The sequence below is a fragment of the Bactrocera dorsalis genome, chromosome 3, assembly GCF_023373825.1.
Source record: "Bactrocera dorsalis isolate Fly_Bdor chromosome 3, ASM2337382v1, whole genome shotgun sequence".
Classification (NCBI taxonomy): Eukaryota; Metazoa; Arthropoda; class Insecta; order Diptera; family Tephritidae; genus Bactrocera; species Bactrocera dorsalis.
This window is the reverse complement of record NC_064305.1, coordinates 51706694-51725312: the sequence shown is the minus strand read 5'-3', so window position 1 is coordinate 51725312 and position 18619 is coordinate 51706694. Positions and strand designations below refer to the sequence as shown.

At 37.5% G+C, this 18619-nt stretch overlaps 1 long non-coding RNA gene across 1 annotated transcript; it reads right to left on the bottom strand.

Moving 5' to 3' along the window:
• Positions 1-8099: 8099 nt before the first annotated feature.
• Positions 8100-13139, bottom strand: LOC125777698 (uncharacterized). The gene is made up of 3 exons (XR_007422358.1): positions 11103-13139; positions 9276-9486; positions 8100-9154 (listed from the first exon to the last, which is right to left on the bottom strand). It is a non-coding gene; the product is annotated as an uncharacterized LOC125777698 (long non-coding RNA).
• Positions 13140-18619: the final 5480 nt, after the last annotated feature.

The window sequence follows — 18619 nt, the reverse complement described above, 5'->3', positions numbered from 1 at the left end:
CGATGTTCCGTTTCGAAGTCGTAATTCTGCAATCTTTCGATCCATCGTGCAATTTGGCCTTCCGGATTCTTAAACTGTAATAACCATTTTAATGCTGCATGATCAGTCCTCAGCAAGAATCGTTGTCCATACAAATACTTGTGGAAATGTTTTACACATTCCACCACAGCTAGTAGTTCTTTTCGCGTCACACAGTAGTTTTTCTCTGGTTTCCCGAGCACTCTGCTGTAATACCCAATTACTCTTTCTTGTCCGTCGATGAGCTGAGACAGGACACCTCCAATTCCATAAGCGCTCGCATCTGTATCCAGGATGAATTTCTTTCCAGGTATTGGATAAGCCAACATCGGCGCCGTACAAAGTAGTTCCTTAAGCTGCTCAAACGCTTTTTCTTGTTCCAACTGCCATACAAACGGGCGATTCTTCTTTGTTAAATCATGTAAACTTCTAGCCACGTTCGCAAATCCAGGTACGAAACGGCGATAATACGTGCATAAGCCGAGGAAGCTGCGGAGTTCATGAATGTTGGTGGGTCGAGGCCAATCTTTCACTGCTTTTATTTTTCCTTCCTCGGTGTGAATTCCCTCAGTTGACACTTTATGTCCGAGATATGTGACCTGCTTCTTCCATAATGAACACTTTTTGGGATTCAAGCGTAATCCGGCTGATGCTATTCGCTGAAAGACTTCCTCTAGATTTTTCAGATGATCATCAAAACTTTTTCCCATGATGATAATGTCATCAAGATACACCAAACATGTCTTCCAGTTGAGTCCTTTTAACACATGTTCCATCAGTCGCTCGAACGTTGCAGGCGCATTACATAACCCAAATGGCATCACAGAGAATTCCCATAACCCGTCGCCCATACTGAATGCGGTCTTTTCACGGTCACGTTCATCGATCTCGACTTGCCAATATCCACTTTGTAGATCTAATGTAGTAAACCATTTTGCTCCAGACAAGGTGTCTAAGGTATCGTCGATCTCGGTAGAGGATAACTGTCTTTCTTTGTGACATCATTCAACTTCCTATAATCTACGCAGAAACGGGTGCTACCATCTTTCTTTTTAACTAAGACGATAGGTGAGCTCCATGGACTTATTGAAGGTTCGATTATACCGTTTTTGTGCATGTCTTCAATAATTTTGTTAGCATCTTCACGTTTTGCTAGTGGAACCCTACGCGGAGCTTGCCGGATTGGTTTAGCGTCTCCGGTATTTATGCGATGTTTGACAATGCTCGTTCTTCCTGTGTTGTTTCCTTCGTTTGCAAATATGGATGCGTATTTTTCTAATAGTTTTTCTGCTTTTAATTTTTCATTTCCATGCACCTCATTCAGCAAATTGTTTAGGAGTGTAGGACTTATCTGCTGTGGCTCAATAGTAGGCTTCTGTTCTGACCGTTCGCATCGTGCTATTGCACTTATATTCTGGCACTGTCCAATTACTGCTCCTTTCTTCAGCCTTATAGGCGTGTTGAATTCATTCACTACTCTGACCGGAATGGTGGCGTCTTCTCTAGTTTTCACAAGCGTTCTTCCTACCAATATGGGTGTATCTATTTTTGTTGGTTCCACAATTCTTCAGTCCCACCTCCTCCATTCACTTTAGCCCATACAATCGCCTCAGATTTTAGTGGAGTACTCTGATTATCATCAACAATGCCCCTCTTACTTTCAACGTTGGTCACATATCCGGTGTTTATAGGCATCTCCATGTCCTGGCAAAACAGCATTTGCTTGTTTAAATCCAAAGTAACCCCGTGATCAATCATGAAATCTACTCCCATTATAATTTCATCCGTGATTTCTGCTACGATGAAGGTGTGATTAACTTCCAGGGTACCAATCATCACTTTGCAAAACACTTTTCCCGCGACAGCTGCTTCCTCCCCGGTGGCCGTTCGAAGCTTGCAACCGACTAATGGTTCAACCGTTCCTCTTACCACATCCGGTCGGATAATTGAATGTGTGGCACCAGTATCCAAAGTAAGCGTTGACAGTCGTCCATTTACGATGCCGTTGATAGTAAGATTGTTGTCATGGCGACCTATTTGTGATATCGAGATGGCGGGGCAAATAGTTGTGGGAACCAGCTCATGCCCCTTTGAACTGTTCCTTTTTAGTTTAACGACTTGTGAGATGTGGATGCTCTGAAGGATTTCTGCCGCAGGTCCTTTCAATGATACAAACAAGGACGCTACTTTGTCCGCTGCATTCCGGTTATTGCCCATTGCTGTCTTTTCAAACTGAAGTTTGAAAATTTGAAATGGAATACTTCCATCGAATGTGGGTGCCTTCAATCTTTGATTATTTATTGATGGTGCAGGGCCATGTAGTTGCAGTTCTCGCACACGATTACTTAATTGAAGAACTTCTGATTTTAAATTTTCTTCGTCATTTTTTAACGTGCTTAATTCCTCTTCAAATTTTGAAATTTTCTCTTGCACTTGTTTTTGTAGTTTTGTAGTATTCTCCGTAATCTGTTGTACCAAACGATTTTCTAACTGCGTATTATTTTCAGTCATTTGTTGTGTAAGGCGAGACTCTAACTGTGATGTATTTTCAGCTATTTGCGTCATTTGCTGTGCCAGAAGATTTTCTGTTTGCACTGCATTTTCTGTGTTTTCAGCTATTTGCTGTAACAGCATGTTCATGTCTACACTTGATGATGTTCGTTGTTCTTCTACTTTTTCTTCTACCTTTGTAGAAGTTTCTGGCCCATCAAATTAGAACTCGTCCACATTAATTCCATCCGCTTCCATTGCTTCACGTAATCGTGCCTGCAGATCCGCCTTTTGCCCGCTTATCGGCAAATTACGCTCTTCCAGTTCCTTTTTTAATTGCTGAATTCTCAATTCTCCGAATTTAACCATCTTGAATTTGGATTATTTGACAATCCCACTTCTGACACCAATTGTTACTCCTTGCTAGTTTTACTTTACTAGGTTCGTATCTCTGGATTGACAAATAAAACTAAAAGCCGTTTAATTCACTTCAACAAAATCTCTTTATTTTACAACTCGTCTACACTATATCAGTTTACTCTTAGCACTGGTTGATTACGTTGGCGCTGCCACGGCTTATATAGCCACGCACTCCTCGCTGATGACAGACAGCCGCGGCGCCAGACTCAGCAATTGTTTAAGTAGACAAGCAGACAGACGCAGCAATTGTTTAAGTAGACAAGCAGACAGCTGCGGCGCCAGATGTCTATTATTTCCACAAGCAGACAGCCGCGGCGCCAGATGTCTACAACAAGACAAATGCTATTCCATATACCTACAGCTATTGTTCACAATAAGGGATGCATATAGCAATACAAATACAACTTAATATATATTAATATATATTATATATATTTACGAAATTTATGTAAAATTAATTTATTTATAACCTTTTCGTGTTTGAGTTGCTTACAAAATATAAAGAAACGACAATCGATTAATATCTATGATGATCTCTATTCAGTATATCCAAAATGGCAAACAAAAGTTCTTTTTAGTTTTGTGCATTGTATAACCCTACAAGTAACAAAAAAATCAGCTGTTTTCCAAGAAATTTTTCACAGCTGAGATCACCTGATCGAAATCTGCCTTTTTTGGGCACAGAGATGTAATTAAAATAAATGTAGTAGATCAACTTTTTTGTGAAAAAGTATTTGTAACGAAAAACATTAATGAAAACTTTCAAGAATATTTTTGAAACAAAAGTTTATTGGGTATTTATTGCTCTTCCTCACCACCTCTGAGGTTGCAATGTATGCGTGCTACCGATCTTTTTTGGGTGTTCGGTTCCCCAGAAGGCCTATTTTTACCCTTTTTATATACACAGTTTCAAATCAATCTACTTATTATAAAAAATATGACTAGACAAAAATAATTACATTAAAAATATAACATTGACAATATATGTCAAAACAATCAGCTTGTAATTATTTAAACAAAAACTAAAATAAATATAAAAAAATCGGGTACAATTCAGGAACAACACTAATAATATTCAAAACAATCTGCTAAGTAATAAATAATATTTACAAAATATTCTAAATCATCCACAGCGAAATACTTATTAAAAACCCCATCAAAGGAATAGTGGTGGAAAGAAGGGTCCTATACCTGGTACTCGAAAACACTTAAAAAACAAAAAAAAAATACAACAAAACTGATTAAATTTAATATTTAAGAATTTAAATAATCGAAAAATATTTGAATATTTTATAAAAATATTGTTAAAGTTATAAATTTTAAAACCAAACACGGCAACACACTATAGCAGATTTGAGACATTTGAACGTTTTAGTAGTAGAATATTTGGGGCAACCCGTACCAAGTGCCTAATTTGTAGTAGAATATTTAGGGGCAACCCGTTCTAAGTGCCTAATTTGTAGTAAATTTTTGCGTATGTGTTAGTGAAAAATGAAGGATTGGTTACTTGTTGGTTTATACAATGGTTTTGTGACCTGCTAACTACCAGGTCTCAATATTTTGAGACTAACGCTAGAGACTGTTTAGTGAATAGTAACTAGTCACAAATTGAGATTTTGCCTCAAAATGACTCAAATAGAGACTAGAGACTGGTTACAGAATCCCGCTATTAATCACACGATTTCGGCTGTTGAGCGGTTTATCCCACTAATCTTATAAATTTATCAAGATTTCGCCACACAACAATGACAGTTCCAAATCACTTCATTGAAATGATTTGAAACTGATCCACGCTAAATCTCCCTGTGCGACTCTGATTTTGCGCCATCTACTTGTCAGCATTGGAAATCTGTTACATTTCACAGCTGATTTAGACACTACAAAGTGAAAAAATGTAAACAAACAAATTTTTTTTAAGCAATGAATCTAATTTGACCTGAAAATCGACTTAACAAATGAAAAAATGCATCCATTATTTCTATTATATGGAAAATATTTAAAAAAGGCGGGTTTTATTTCAAAATACTATATGACAATCTTTTCTTTTGATAAATATTAAGCGATGCGAATTCTTGAATGACAATAACAACTGTTTTTTGATCTTTCTAACGGCAGTGAGAACGGGCTGATTAGGGAATGTAATTAAATGTAATCTAATCACTTTAAATTTTCGGTCTGAACATTGTATTAACAAAACACTGTAAGAAATCTTTATAATTTGAGTAGAAATTACAAAATCTATTTCAAACTTACCCTCCTCAAAAATTTAAAGCTCAAAGCTTAGTATCCAGCTCTCAAGAAATGTAAAAACTTCATATAAAAAATGCTTAAGAAATGGTCAAGAAAATTTCCAGCGGTAAATTTTTTTGTGCTAGTATGTAGCCCTAAAAAAATCTTGTACTAATTTTTAATACATTTTCTTCAATAAAATGCGTATCTGCCAATCCTGGTTTTGCGAACAAACAATTAATCAACAATTCTTTCTTGAAGTTCTTGAAGGAAATTCAAAGTAATCGTTAAATTCAAAAGAAATATTACTAATTTTTAAGCTTAGTACGCAGCTCTCAAGAAACGTAAAAACTTCATATAAAAAAACGCTTAAGAAACGGTCCAGAAACGTTCCTGCGATAAAGTTACTTGTGCTAGTACGCAGCTCTTAAGAAAGCTAGTACTAATTTTTAATACTTTTTTTCAATAAAATGTGAATATGGCAAACCTGGTTTTGCGAAGAAACATCAAATCAACAATTGTTTCTTGCAGGAAATTCGAAGTAATCGTCAAATTCATCCTAAATTAGTTGAAATCATTATTATAAAGTATGTTCCATTTTGAAATGTTGTATAAAACCAACCAATCATCAACAACATTCCTTAAATCTCAATGAAAATATTTGTGTTACCATACACATACATACATACGCACAAAGTTTGTTTACTTTGTTTATTCTCTCTTGCTCTTCTAATGTGGATCATTCACAATGCGTAACCAGCTGTCAAAATTACTTGAGAAATAATGTATTTTTGTTCTTGAGCAATTACTTGAGAGCTGCGTACCAACCTTTAACATGAAATCAACAATTGTTTCTTGAAGGAAAATCAAAATAATCAATCAATTCATCCTACAATTAGTTAAAATCATTATTATGAAATATAGTTCATTTTGAAATGTTGTATAAAACTTACAAATCATCAACAACATTCCTTAAATCTCAATGAAAATATTTGTGTTACCATACACATACATACGCACAAAGTTTGTTTACTTTGTTTATTCTCTCTTGCTCTTCTAATGTGGATCATTCACAATGCGTAACCTACTGTCAAAATTACTTGACTACAACTCAAGAAATAAGAAATTTCTTTGCTTGAGCATTTACTTGAGAGCTGGATGCTAAGTTTGAAGCTGACTCCAGATTCTATTCTTGGTCAGAACGTAGTTCAATTGGAATACCGAATCTCTATACTCACTTGTTGATGAATACGTCCGCTACTGGCTCAGCCTCTCGAATAAGAATTCGGTGTACTTGTTGCAATTTGCTGAAAGTTTCCTCGACTACCAAAGCCAACTTTAAACTGCTTTGCTCTACCCAATATGCCTTTGCGAATGGATACCAGCTTCTTGCTTTTCCGAGTGTTCATCCTGTTTAGTATATGGGTTCCGTGCGACACCAACTGTGGTGATATACACGCCCCAATTCTGTCATAATGGGCCCACAAACGCTTCCCTTGAGATTGTTGTGCAAACATTTGTTATGTCACCTATGCTATTTGTAAAGCCATCTGCGACATACATATGTATATATGAATGTATGTATGTTGACATCTGCCATGTTGCATATTCGATTCGATTTGGTCCCCTGACAGACGGCAGCGCTAAGTTGCATTAGCGGGCTTAATTTAAATTAACTTGCGCTTTTGACCCATGTTGATGCAAGTTAGTAATGCACAAAAATTTCGTGCATTTAGCTAAATTTACCAAATTTGAGTAGGCAACACTGCCCAAAAATGGTCAGTTTTTGCTATTGTTTGACAGATGTCGCTTGAAATCTGCCGCCTTCTTTATGCTTACAGCATCAGATGTAAACAATTTTTATATTTCTAATTAAATTATGTACAAGTATATTGACAAAAACAAATTTCAATATATTTAGATGGCAGAAAATAAACAAGGCACAGTTTGCTATCCATTTTTTCAATATTCTTAACTTTTTCGCACCCTTTTTTCGCGTTACAATCAAGCTCAGATAGACGAGCAAAATTAATGCATTTAGACAGCTGATAGTGAAATTTTTTTTATTTATTTAAAAATATGAAAAGAAAATGTGTAAAGTGAAATAAAAATGAATAACAGAAATTATAAATAGAAATTTCGGTATTTTTGGAAAATCAATATAAATTTAACGAAAAAATACGTTTATTATTAACTCCGTTCAAAGATAATATAGTGAAATTAAGAGCAATAATTGATTGTAATGCGAAAAAAGTGAGCGAAAAAGTTAAGAATATTGGAAAAATGGTTAGCAAACTGTGCGTTGTTTATTTTCTGCCATCTAAAAATATTAAAATTTGTTTTTGTTAATATTGTTACGAATTTACTGCTTGCTAGTTTACTTTGTTAGGTTCGTATCTCTGGATTGACAAATAAAATCAACACTGTTTAATTTAATTCAACAACTCTTTATTTCACAACTCGTCTACACTATGACAGTTTACTCTTAGCACTGATTGATTACGTTGGCGCTGCCATGGCTTATATAGCCACGCACACGCACGCTGATGCCGACGTGTCCTTCTAGAATATCGCGTCTGGAAATTACCAGAACATACGGCTATACGGCGCCAGACGCAAGCAGACAGTCGCGGCGCCAGACTCAGCAATTGTTTAACTAGACAAGCAGACAGTGCGGCGCCAGATGTCTATTGTTTCGACAAGCAGACAGCCGTGGCGCCAGATGTCTACAACAAGACAAATGTTATTCCATATACCTACAGCTATTGTTCATAATCAGGGATGCATATAGTAATACAAATACAACTTAATACTACTTTTGTAACAATATACTTGCACATAATTTAATTAGCAATATAAAACTGCTTACCTTTGATGCTGTAAACGCAAAGGACGCGGCAGACTTCAAGCGACATCTGTCAAAAAATAGCAAAAATCGGTAATTTTTGAGCAGTGTTGCTTACTCAAATTTGGTAAATTCAGCTAATAGCGGGATTCTGTAACCAGTCTCCAGTCTCTATTTGAGACATTTTGAGGCAAAGTCTCAATTTGAGACTAGTTACTATTCACTAAACAGTCTCTAGCGTTAGTCTCAAAATATTGAGACCTGGTAGTTAGCCGGTCACAAAACTAAAAAGAGCTCTTGTCTGTCATTTTGAATATACTGAATAGAGATCATCATAGATATTAATCGATTGTCGTATTTTTATATTTTGTAAGCAACTCAAACACGAAAAAGTTAAAAATGAATAAATTTTACATAAATTTCGTAAATATTATGAAACAAAGTCAACATATATTTTCATTTTTATTGATAACTATGGTTTTTGACGATGTTATAGATATTTTAATATTTGTTATCGACATATTTATTTCCATTCAAGTGTAAAAACATCTCTGAATGATGAAATGTAATAGATTTTGTGACTGTCACTTACAGAATAGCAAAATCGTCTCAAGTCTCAAAAATTGTCTCTAACTTAAAATCTCAAATTTAGAGATTTGAGACTGTCTCACGTTACAGAATCGCACGGTAAATGCACGAAATTCTTGTGCATTACAAATTCGCATTAACATGTGTCAAATGCGCAAGTAAATGTAAATTAAGCGCGTTAATGCAAATTAGCGCTGTCGTCTGTCAGGGCTATAACTATATTAACAAAAACAAATTTTAATATATTTAGATGGCAGAAAATAAAAAACGCACAGTTTGCACGTAGTTAATAATTCACTAATTTTTTCGTTAAATTTATATTGATTTTCCAAAAATACCGAAATTTCAATTAATAATTTCTGTTATTCATTTTTATTTCACTTTAAACATTTTTAAATAAATAAACAAATTTCACAATCAGCTGTCTACATGCACAAATTTGGCGGCTGTCACCATACAATTTCAGTGCTCATTAACGTTGCTTAAAGCGTATTAATTTTGCTCGTCTATCAAGGCTATTAATTCGGGGAACGGACGCATTAAATTACAATGCAGCGTCTCCAACTAAATAGTATGGAAAATACAATGGCACAGATGGTGGCAAAGGCAGAGTTTTTTATATTAATGCATTATCAAATGGAGTAAGTTGAAAGATTCCTCTAAAAATAATAATAGAAATACATACTTGTAATACTCGAATGTTACGCAATTTCATGGATAGTATCTCCGATACTTTGACTTCCATAGTTGCCAATACTACGTGCAGTGAACGTATATTTCGCATCATATACAGCCATCAATACGATGCTATAGTTTTTTTATAATTGTAGAACACCGAATTGGAATTGTTGCCTTCTCTAATTTATGACTCCATGCAATACTCTGCACCGATAAGCCTTGTGACGAAATAATATAATAACAATTATTAGAAAAGTACAAATATACATACATATGTATGTTAATTTGATATACAGTGAATCACAGCCAAAATGATGCAGCCATCTGAGAAATTTTAAAGCATGCTTAATAAAAAATAAAAAGCCAAAACCTGATTGTTTATGAGTGCCAATTATTAGTGGCAGATGTATTTTTTTAAATATTATTTTTAAAACTCACATACCTCACAGCGAAAATGATGCAATCTCTAAATAAGCAAATACATAAATAAATAAATAGATTTTTTTTAACCAAACTTAAATTTTCGGTTGATCAATACTTCGTAGGCATCGATTCTACCAATTTGTTTGTGTAGTTTGTGGATATTTTGTTCCATTCAGCTTCCAAAGCAGTTTTCAGATCAGCCTGATTTCGAATTTCATATTTTCGAATCTCTCGCTCCAAAACTGACCACAAATTCTCAATAACATTTAAATCTGGAGATTGTGCTGGCGGCTGTACCACATGTGGGCAGTTCCAAATAAGCCAACTTTGGACAACTCCCGATTTATGCTTTGTAACAAATTTGCTTTCAAGATATTCAAATACATTGTTTTATCCATAGTACTGTCAATGAAAGCAAAATTTCCAACACCAGCAGAGGGCATGCAACCCCACACCATTACATGCCCTCCACCGTGTTTTACAGTGCTCCTCAAATTCTGTGACTGAAGCTCTGTATTTGGCTTTCTCCATACGCAGCTCTTACCATCTGATCGAAAAAGGTTGAATTTACTTTCATCTGCAAAAACTACGCTAGTCCAGAAGCTTTCATCCTTACATAAATGCTCTTTAGCAAATTTTGGTCGTGCACTTCGATTTTTTGCGCTGATATATGGCTTATTACGAGCTGTGCGTCCATTGAAGTCGGCTTCCCTAAGGATTCTTCGCACGGTTTCCGGGTGGCACTTCTGTCCGAGATATTTTTCCACATCATTTGTCAATGCTGGAGCACTTAAATGAGGGTTTTCCCGTATTTTCCGAACTATCCAACGAGAATCAACTTCATTAAAAATTTTATTATGGGGCTTTTTAGTTTTATTTTCTACACGATTTTCACGAATGTAGCGTTCAATGATATGTTGAACAGTTCCGTGGCTCAATTTCACAGATTTTTCGTTGGCTTTTGCCATCTTTATAATGTTTTAAAACTAATTCGCGCACTTCAACTGTTGTTTGACGACCCATTTTGATCTGTACTGTGTAAATGTCGACACTTGAATGCAAAAACTATCAAATATTGTTTCTAATTCGTTATTTTAATGTTACATAATAGCTGACATTCGAAAATTCCCGCCAAGCCGTCGCCACTAACGGTAAACTTCAGTGCATCACTTTCGCTGTGAGCTTGATTTTTTGCAAGTGTGTGAATTTTTGCTAACCGTTTCCGAAAAAATTTAAATTTGAGTTGATTTTGTGTTTTACAAGAAAATACATACTTATATCAAATAACAAAATAGCTAAATTTTTAATTTTTTTAAGATGAAATTGTTTTTTTTTTGTCAAGTGCTACTACATATCAGTGCAGCATCATTTTGGCTGTGATCCACTGTACATACACTAGGAATTAACTTACAGTAATACCAATGAGAGCCATTCCTCGGGACCAATCCACTACTTTGGCGTTTTCACGGTTTTCCATACTAAGTTCAGAAGCAATTTCAGGCAGCAATTTCCTAGGGCACAAGAATTTATGTGACGTCGTGAATACGACTACATGAACATTTATAAGAAGGCAGCGACATAACAATGGCCGGCATGTACTCAAAACAACACAGCTGTCCATTTTGTATGTACACAATTTCGTCGATGCCGTATTAATATCTTTCGCCTCAATGAAATTTAAATACTTTGTTCAAAGTGAAATTTTTTATGCAAAAATTAAGTAAATAGGTAAATATTTTTGTTTTATATTATCAATTGTTATTACAAATGATATAACTTTGAATAATTTTACATTTTACATATTAGTGGCATCACTCTTCTCTACTCTCAACTCTGTTGCCCTCTCTACTGTCGTCGGCAAATCTAAAAATATTTTAAAGTTAGCGAGAGCGACAACGGAGAGCTTGTAGTCGTGTAGTCGTGCAGCTGTCTAAATAACTGCGTCCTTAAGAATTTGTGTATTTTAATATTTGAAAAATGTTGCTTGCAGTCTATCGCGCCCTATGTGTTCACCACATGAAGTAAACTGCTGGACAATTATCATCTTTTCAGGTATTGTCAAGCATCAATCGCCACGTTTGTCATAGAGAAACACTGCAAGCAAAGCATTCATTTTTCGCTTCGTTGTTAAGCATAAATTGTTAACGAAGTGAGCGTAGTTGCATGTGATTCGTACAAAAGCGTATCTCAGTCCCTTCGTCTTTTCTGATACCCATCGACTATAAACTTCCACTTTGTGCTATAAAAACTTACCGACATGTAGGTGGCGTTGGAGCCGAAAAAATATCGATTATTATCAATAGAAATTTTTTCGGCACTATGTACTACCCAAACCATGTACACATAAAACCTTTCTCGCTTTGCGTGACAATTCATTCCAAAACAACGCTGGGCAGAAAACAAAGAACATGCCACCTCGAAGACTGTTGCTTGGTAAAGCGTAAAAGGATTAAAGTATTTGTTTGGCTTCGCGGCGAAAACTTTTTATGTAAACGTACTCATACAAAAGCCTACATGGAACTTTCCTGGCTGACGCAAAGCGAAGCTAAATTTCTATGTGAATTGGCGAGAATACCTTCCCATCAACTCAACTATCGGTTAAATTACCGGGTAAAAACCCATAAGGGATGAATAATTGCAAGTACACAAGAGTTTCGGTTAGGATTACTAATTGTTTATCATAGAAACTAAGCGGTGACTTAACCGATAGTGGGCTGGCTTGGATAAAGCTTGTACAAATGAGTTTCGGATAGTTTTGTCGATTCCGCAGTAACACTTGAATATAAATCGTATAGCGAAGGTATATACTGTTACAAAAGTAGTATTAAGTTATATTTGTATTACTATATGCATCCCTGATTATGAACAATAGCTGTAGGTATATGGAATAGCATTTGTCTTGTTGTAGACATCTGGCGCCACGGCTGTCTGCTCGTCGAAACAATAGACATCTGGCGCCGCACTGTCTGCTTGTCTAGGTAAACAATTGCTGAGTCTGGCGCCGCGACTGTCTGCTTGCGTCTGGCGCCGTATAGCCGTATGTTCTGGTAATTTCCAGACGCGATATTCTAGAAGGACACGTCGGCATCAGCGAGAAGTGCGTGGCTATATAAGCCGTGGCAGCGCCAACGTAATCAATCAGTGCTAAGAGTAAACTGTTATAGTGTAGACGAGTTGTGAAATAAAGAGTTGTTGAATTAAATTAAACAGTGTTGATTTTATTTGTCAATCCAGAGATACGAACCTAACAAAGTAAACTAGCAAGAGTAAATTCGTAACAATTGGTGTCAGAAGTGGGATTGTCAAATAATCCAAATTCAAGATGGTTAAATTCGGAGAATTGAGAATTCAGCAATTAAAAAAGGAACTGGAGGAGCGTAATTTGCCGATAAGCGGGCAAAAGGCGGATCTGCAGGCACGATTACGTGAAGCAATGGAAGCGGATGGAATTAACCGATTATTTCCCAAGGGTAAAAATAAATGCATATTTTATGGTTTTATTGTTTCTTACGTTTAAAAATACATAAAAAAAGAGAAAATTATTAAAAAAAAAAATATTGGTTAATTATTTTTCATTCCGTGAAATGTTGCACCTACGCAACGTTGGGATTACTGAACTTATATTATACAAGCAAGTCATAAAAATACATTTAAAATATTTCACTTACGCTAATACTATAGCGATTAGCGTGAGTGAAATATTTTAAAACAATCAGCATGAAGATGTATTTGACATTTTTTACACATATAAATTGTTGTACTTTTACACTGATCCCGAGATGACTCAATTAGCAGTTTTTGAATGATAAAAATAAAATGCATTTGTATTTGAAAAGCCATAAAAAAAATTGTTGTCTATCTGTTAGTTCTTCTTTTTGAGACTGGCTTACATTTCATAGATTTATTTCCTTATTTTAGAAATAAAAAAAAAACAAATTCGAAATGTTGCGCTTGCGCAACGATGGGTAAAGATGGGTTAATGTCGACGAATTCGAATTTGATGGGCCAGAAACTTCTACAAAGGTAGAAGAAAAAGTAGAAGAACAACGAACATCATCAAGTGTGGACATGAACATGCTTTTAGTGGCTATTAAGCAAATGGCAGAGAATGCAGTGCAAACAGAAAATCGTCTGGCACAGCAAATAGCTGAAAATACATCACAAATAACAGACAATGCAGTGCAAACCGAAAATCGTCTGGCACAGCAAATAGCTGAAAATACATCACAGTTAGAGTCTCGCCTTACACAACAACATCGTTTGGTACAACAGATCACGGAAAATACTACACAACTACAAAAACAAGTGCAAGAGAAATTTTCAAAATTTGAAGACGAATTAAACACTTTAAAAAATGACGAAGAAAATTTAAAAGCAGAAGTTCTTCAATTAAGTAATCGTGTGCGAGAACTGCAACTGCATGGCCCTGCACCATCAACAAATAATCAAAGATTGAAGGCACCCACATTCGATGGAAGTATTCCATTTCAAATTTTCAAACTTCAGTTTGAAAAGACAGCAACGGCCAATAACTGGAATGCAGCGGACAAAGTGGCGTCCTTGTTTGTATCATTGAAAGGACCGGCAGCAGAAATCCTTCAGACTATTCCAGACTGTGAACGGGACAACTATGAGGCATTGATGAGTGCGATAGAAAGACGTTATGGTAGTGAGCACCGGAAACAAATATACCAGATCGAACTGCAAAATAGGGGTCAGAAGATGAACGAGTCATTGCAAGAGTTCGCAACTGAAATAGAACGACTGGCTCATTTGGCAAATGCAGATGCACCTGTGGATTACATTGAGAGGGTAAAAATTCAATGTTGCATCACTGGAAGTCGTGATGTGGACACCAAACGCGCCACATATGCAATGCCAAAAAGAACGTTTGCTGAAACGGTTTCGCACGCCCTCACACAGGAAACAGCTTCCCTACTAAGTAAACCAGCACCCAAAGTACAAAGGGTTGAAATGGAACAACCGGCGCTGATGGAGGAAATATTGAAGACTCTGAAGACAATTGCTGCACCGCGAGTAAATACAACAGGCAGATGTTTCAACTGTGGAAAAGCGGGTCACTTTGCCCGAAATTGCAATATAAAAGTAAACCCATCAAAACGGAAACAACCAACAGATAACGAGGACGGAGCATCCACATCTCACAAGTCGTTAAACTAAAACGGAACAGTTCAAAGGGGCGTGAGCTGGTTCCCACAACTATTTGCCCCACCATCTCGATATCACAAATAGGTCGCCATGACAACAATCTTACTATCAACGGTATCGTAAATGGACGACTGTCAACGCTTACTTTGGATACTGGTGCCACACATTCAATTATCCGACCGGATGTGGTAAGAGGAACGGTTGAACCATTAGTCGGTTGCAAGCCTCGAACGGCCACCGGAGAGGAAGCAGCTGTCGCGGGAAAAGTGTTTTGCGAAGTGATGATTGGTACCCTGGAAGTTAATCACACCTTCATCGTAGCAGAAATCACGGATGAAATTATAATGGGAGTAGATTTCATGATTGATCACGGGGTTACTTTGGATTTAAACAAGCAAATGCTGTTTTGCCAGAACATGGAGATGCCTATAAACACCGGATATGTGACCAACGTTGAAAGTAAGAGGGTGATTGTTGATGATAATCAGAGTATTCCACCAAAATCTGAGGCGATTGTATGGGCTAAAGTGAATGGAGCAGGTGGGACTGAAGAATTGTGGATTGTGGAACCAACAAAAATAGATACACCCATATTGGTAGGAAGAACGCTTGTGAAAATTAGAGAAGACGCCACCATTCCGGTCAGAGTAGTGAATGAATTCAACACGCCTATAAGGCTGAAGAAAGGAGCAGTAATTGGACAGTGCCAGAATATAAGTGCAATAGCACGATGCGAACGGTCAGAACAGAAGCCTACTATTGAGCCACAGCAGAGAAGTCCTACACTCCTAAACAATTTGCTGAATGAGGTGCATGGAAATGAAAAATTAAAAGCAGAAAAACTATTAGAAAAATACGCATCCATATTTGCAAACGAAGGAAACAACACAGGAAGAACGAGCATTGTCAAACATCGCATAAATACCGGAGACGCTAAACCAATCCGGCAAGCTCCGCGTAGGGTTCCACTAGCAAAACGTGAAGATGCTAACAAAATTATTGAAGACATGCACAAAAACGGTATAATCGAACCTTCAATAAGTCCATGCAGCTCACCTATCGTCTTAGTTAAAAAGAAAGATGGTAGCACCCGTTTCTGCGTAGATTATAGGAAGTTGAATGATGTCACAAAGAAAGACAGTTATCCTCTACCAAGAATCGACGATACCTTAGACACCTTGTCTGGAGCGAAATGGTTTTCTACATTAGATCTACAAAGTGGATATTGGCAAGTCGAGATTGATGAACGTGACCGTGAAAAGACCGCTTTCAGTATGGGCGACGGGCTATGGGAATTCTCGGTGATGCCATTTGGGTTATGTAATGCGCCTGCAACGTTCGAGCGACTGATGGAACATGTGTTAAAAGGACTCAACTGGAAGACATGTTTGGTGTATCTTGATGACATTATCATCATGGGAAAAAGTTTTGATGATCATCTGAAAAATCTAGAGGAAGTCTTTCAGCGAATAGCATCAGCCGGATTACGCTTGAATCCCAAAAAGTGTTCATTATGGAAGAAGCAGGTCACATATCTCGGACATAAAGTGTCAACTGAGGGGATTCACACCGAGGAGGGAAAAATAAAAGCAGTTAAAGATTGGCCTCAACCCACCAACATACATGAACTCCGCAGCTTCCTCGGCTTATGCACGTATTACCGCCGTTTTGTACCTGGATTTGCGAACGTGGCTAGAAGTTTACATGATTTAACAAAGAAGAATCGCCCGTTTGTATGGCAGTTGGAACAAGAAAAAGCGTTTGAGCGGCTGAAAGAACTACTTTGTACGGCACCGATGTTAGCTTATCCAATACCTGGAAAGAAATTCATCCTGGATACAGATGCGAGCGCTTATGGAATTGGAGGTGTCCTGTCTCAGCTCATCGACGGACAAGAAAGAGTAATTGGGTATTACAGCAGAGTGCTCGGGAAACCAGAGAAAAACTACTGTGTGACGCGAAAAGAACTACTAGCTGTGGTGGAATGTGTAAAACATTTCCACAAGTATTTGTATGGACAACGATTCTTGCTGAGGACTGATCATGCAGCATTAAAATGGTTATTACAGTTTAGGAATCCGGAAGGCCAAATTGCACGATGGATCGAAAGATTACAGAATTACGACTTCGAAACGGAACATCGAAAGGGGATTCACCACAAAAATGCGGATGCATTATCACGTCGCCCTTGTCCACTGGAATGTAAACATTGCTCCAAATCAGAAGGAAAAGAAGGTATAATCGACGTGCGATTACTGAATATAGAACCTGAAGATGATTGGACTCCTCACCGCATCAGAATCAATCAGCTGGAGGACCCTGATCTTGCAAAGCTGATAATAGCCAAAGAAAATGGGGTACGACCACCAAAGGAACAAATAAGTAGCGAGAGCCCAACGGCAAAAGCATATTGGGCCCAATGGAACAGCATAAACCTCGTTAATGGATACCTGCATCGTACCTGGGAAAGCGAAGATGGCAAACATTCTCGTCTGCTGATCATAGTACCGAAGTCCATGATCCCGAAAGTATTGAAAGAATATCACAATGGACCTAGTGGAGGGCACCTTGGAATTACAAAAACTATAGAGAAGATTAAACAACGGTTCTACTGGATCGGTTGTCGAGATTCCGTAGCAGAATGGATAAGTAATTGCGTAGAGTGCATGGCAGCTAAAGGTCCTAAAGCCAAAAGTCGCGGTAGGCTACAACAGTACAACGTGGGATCACCATTTGAACGAGTCGCAATGGATGTTGCAGGTCCGTTCCCAACCAGTACGGCCGGTAACAAATATCTACTGGTTGTCATGGACTATTTCAGTAAATGGCCAGAAGTATATGCCTTACCAAACCAGGAAGCGAAGACCGTAGCCGAAGCGTTTGTAGAAAATTGGATAACAAGGTTCGGAGTGCCCGTCGAATTACACTCAGATCAAGGCAGGAATTTCGAATCTTCCATTTTCCAAGAAGTCTGTACATTATTGGGCATCCACAAGACACGGACAACAGCGTTACACCCACAATCAGATGGGATGGTAGAGAGATTCAACCGAACGCTCGAAGAACATCTGCGGAAAATCGTTGATAAAGATCAACGGAATTGGGACAAGTGCATCCAGATGTTCCTGCTGGCGTATCGTTCAGCGAAGCACGAGACAACTGGTTACACGCCAGCAAAGATTATTTTCGGATCTGATCTGCGACTCCCTGCTGATCTTAAGTTTGGAACGAATCCTACAGCTGTAAGAAATGATGGAGATTATTGTTCTGCCTTAAAGGAAGAAATGAATGAATTGCATCTAATGGTAAGACAGCATACGCATCTGATGAGCAATAAGATGAAGGACCGGCTCGATCAAGCGGCAAATTCAAAAGGTTTTGAAGAAGGTGATCTGGTCCTGTTGTACAATCCACTTCGAAAGAAAGGCTTGTCCCCGAAACTGCAGACAGCCTGGGAAGGACCCTATATGGTGATGAAACGACTTAATGACGTGGTATACCGCATACAAAGAAATGGAAAAGCACGATGTAAAATGAAAGTAGTACATTTGGAGAGGCTCGCCCCATTTGGTTCAAGAGGATTTGTGCCTAATCGGGACGATTAGGCTTTAGTGGAGGGCAGTGTTACAAAAGTAGTATTAAGTTATATTTGTATTACTATATGCATCCCTGATTATGAACAATAGCTGTAGGTATATGGAATAGCATTTGTCTTGTTGTAGACATCTGGCGCCACGGCTGTCTGCTCGTCGAAACAAT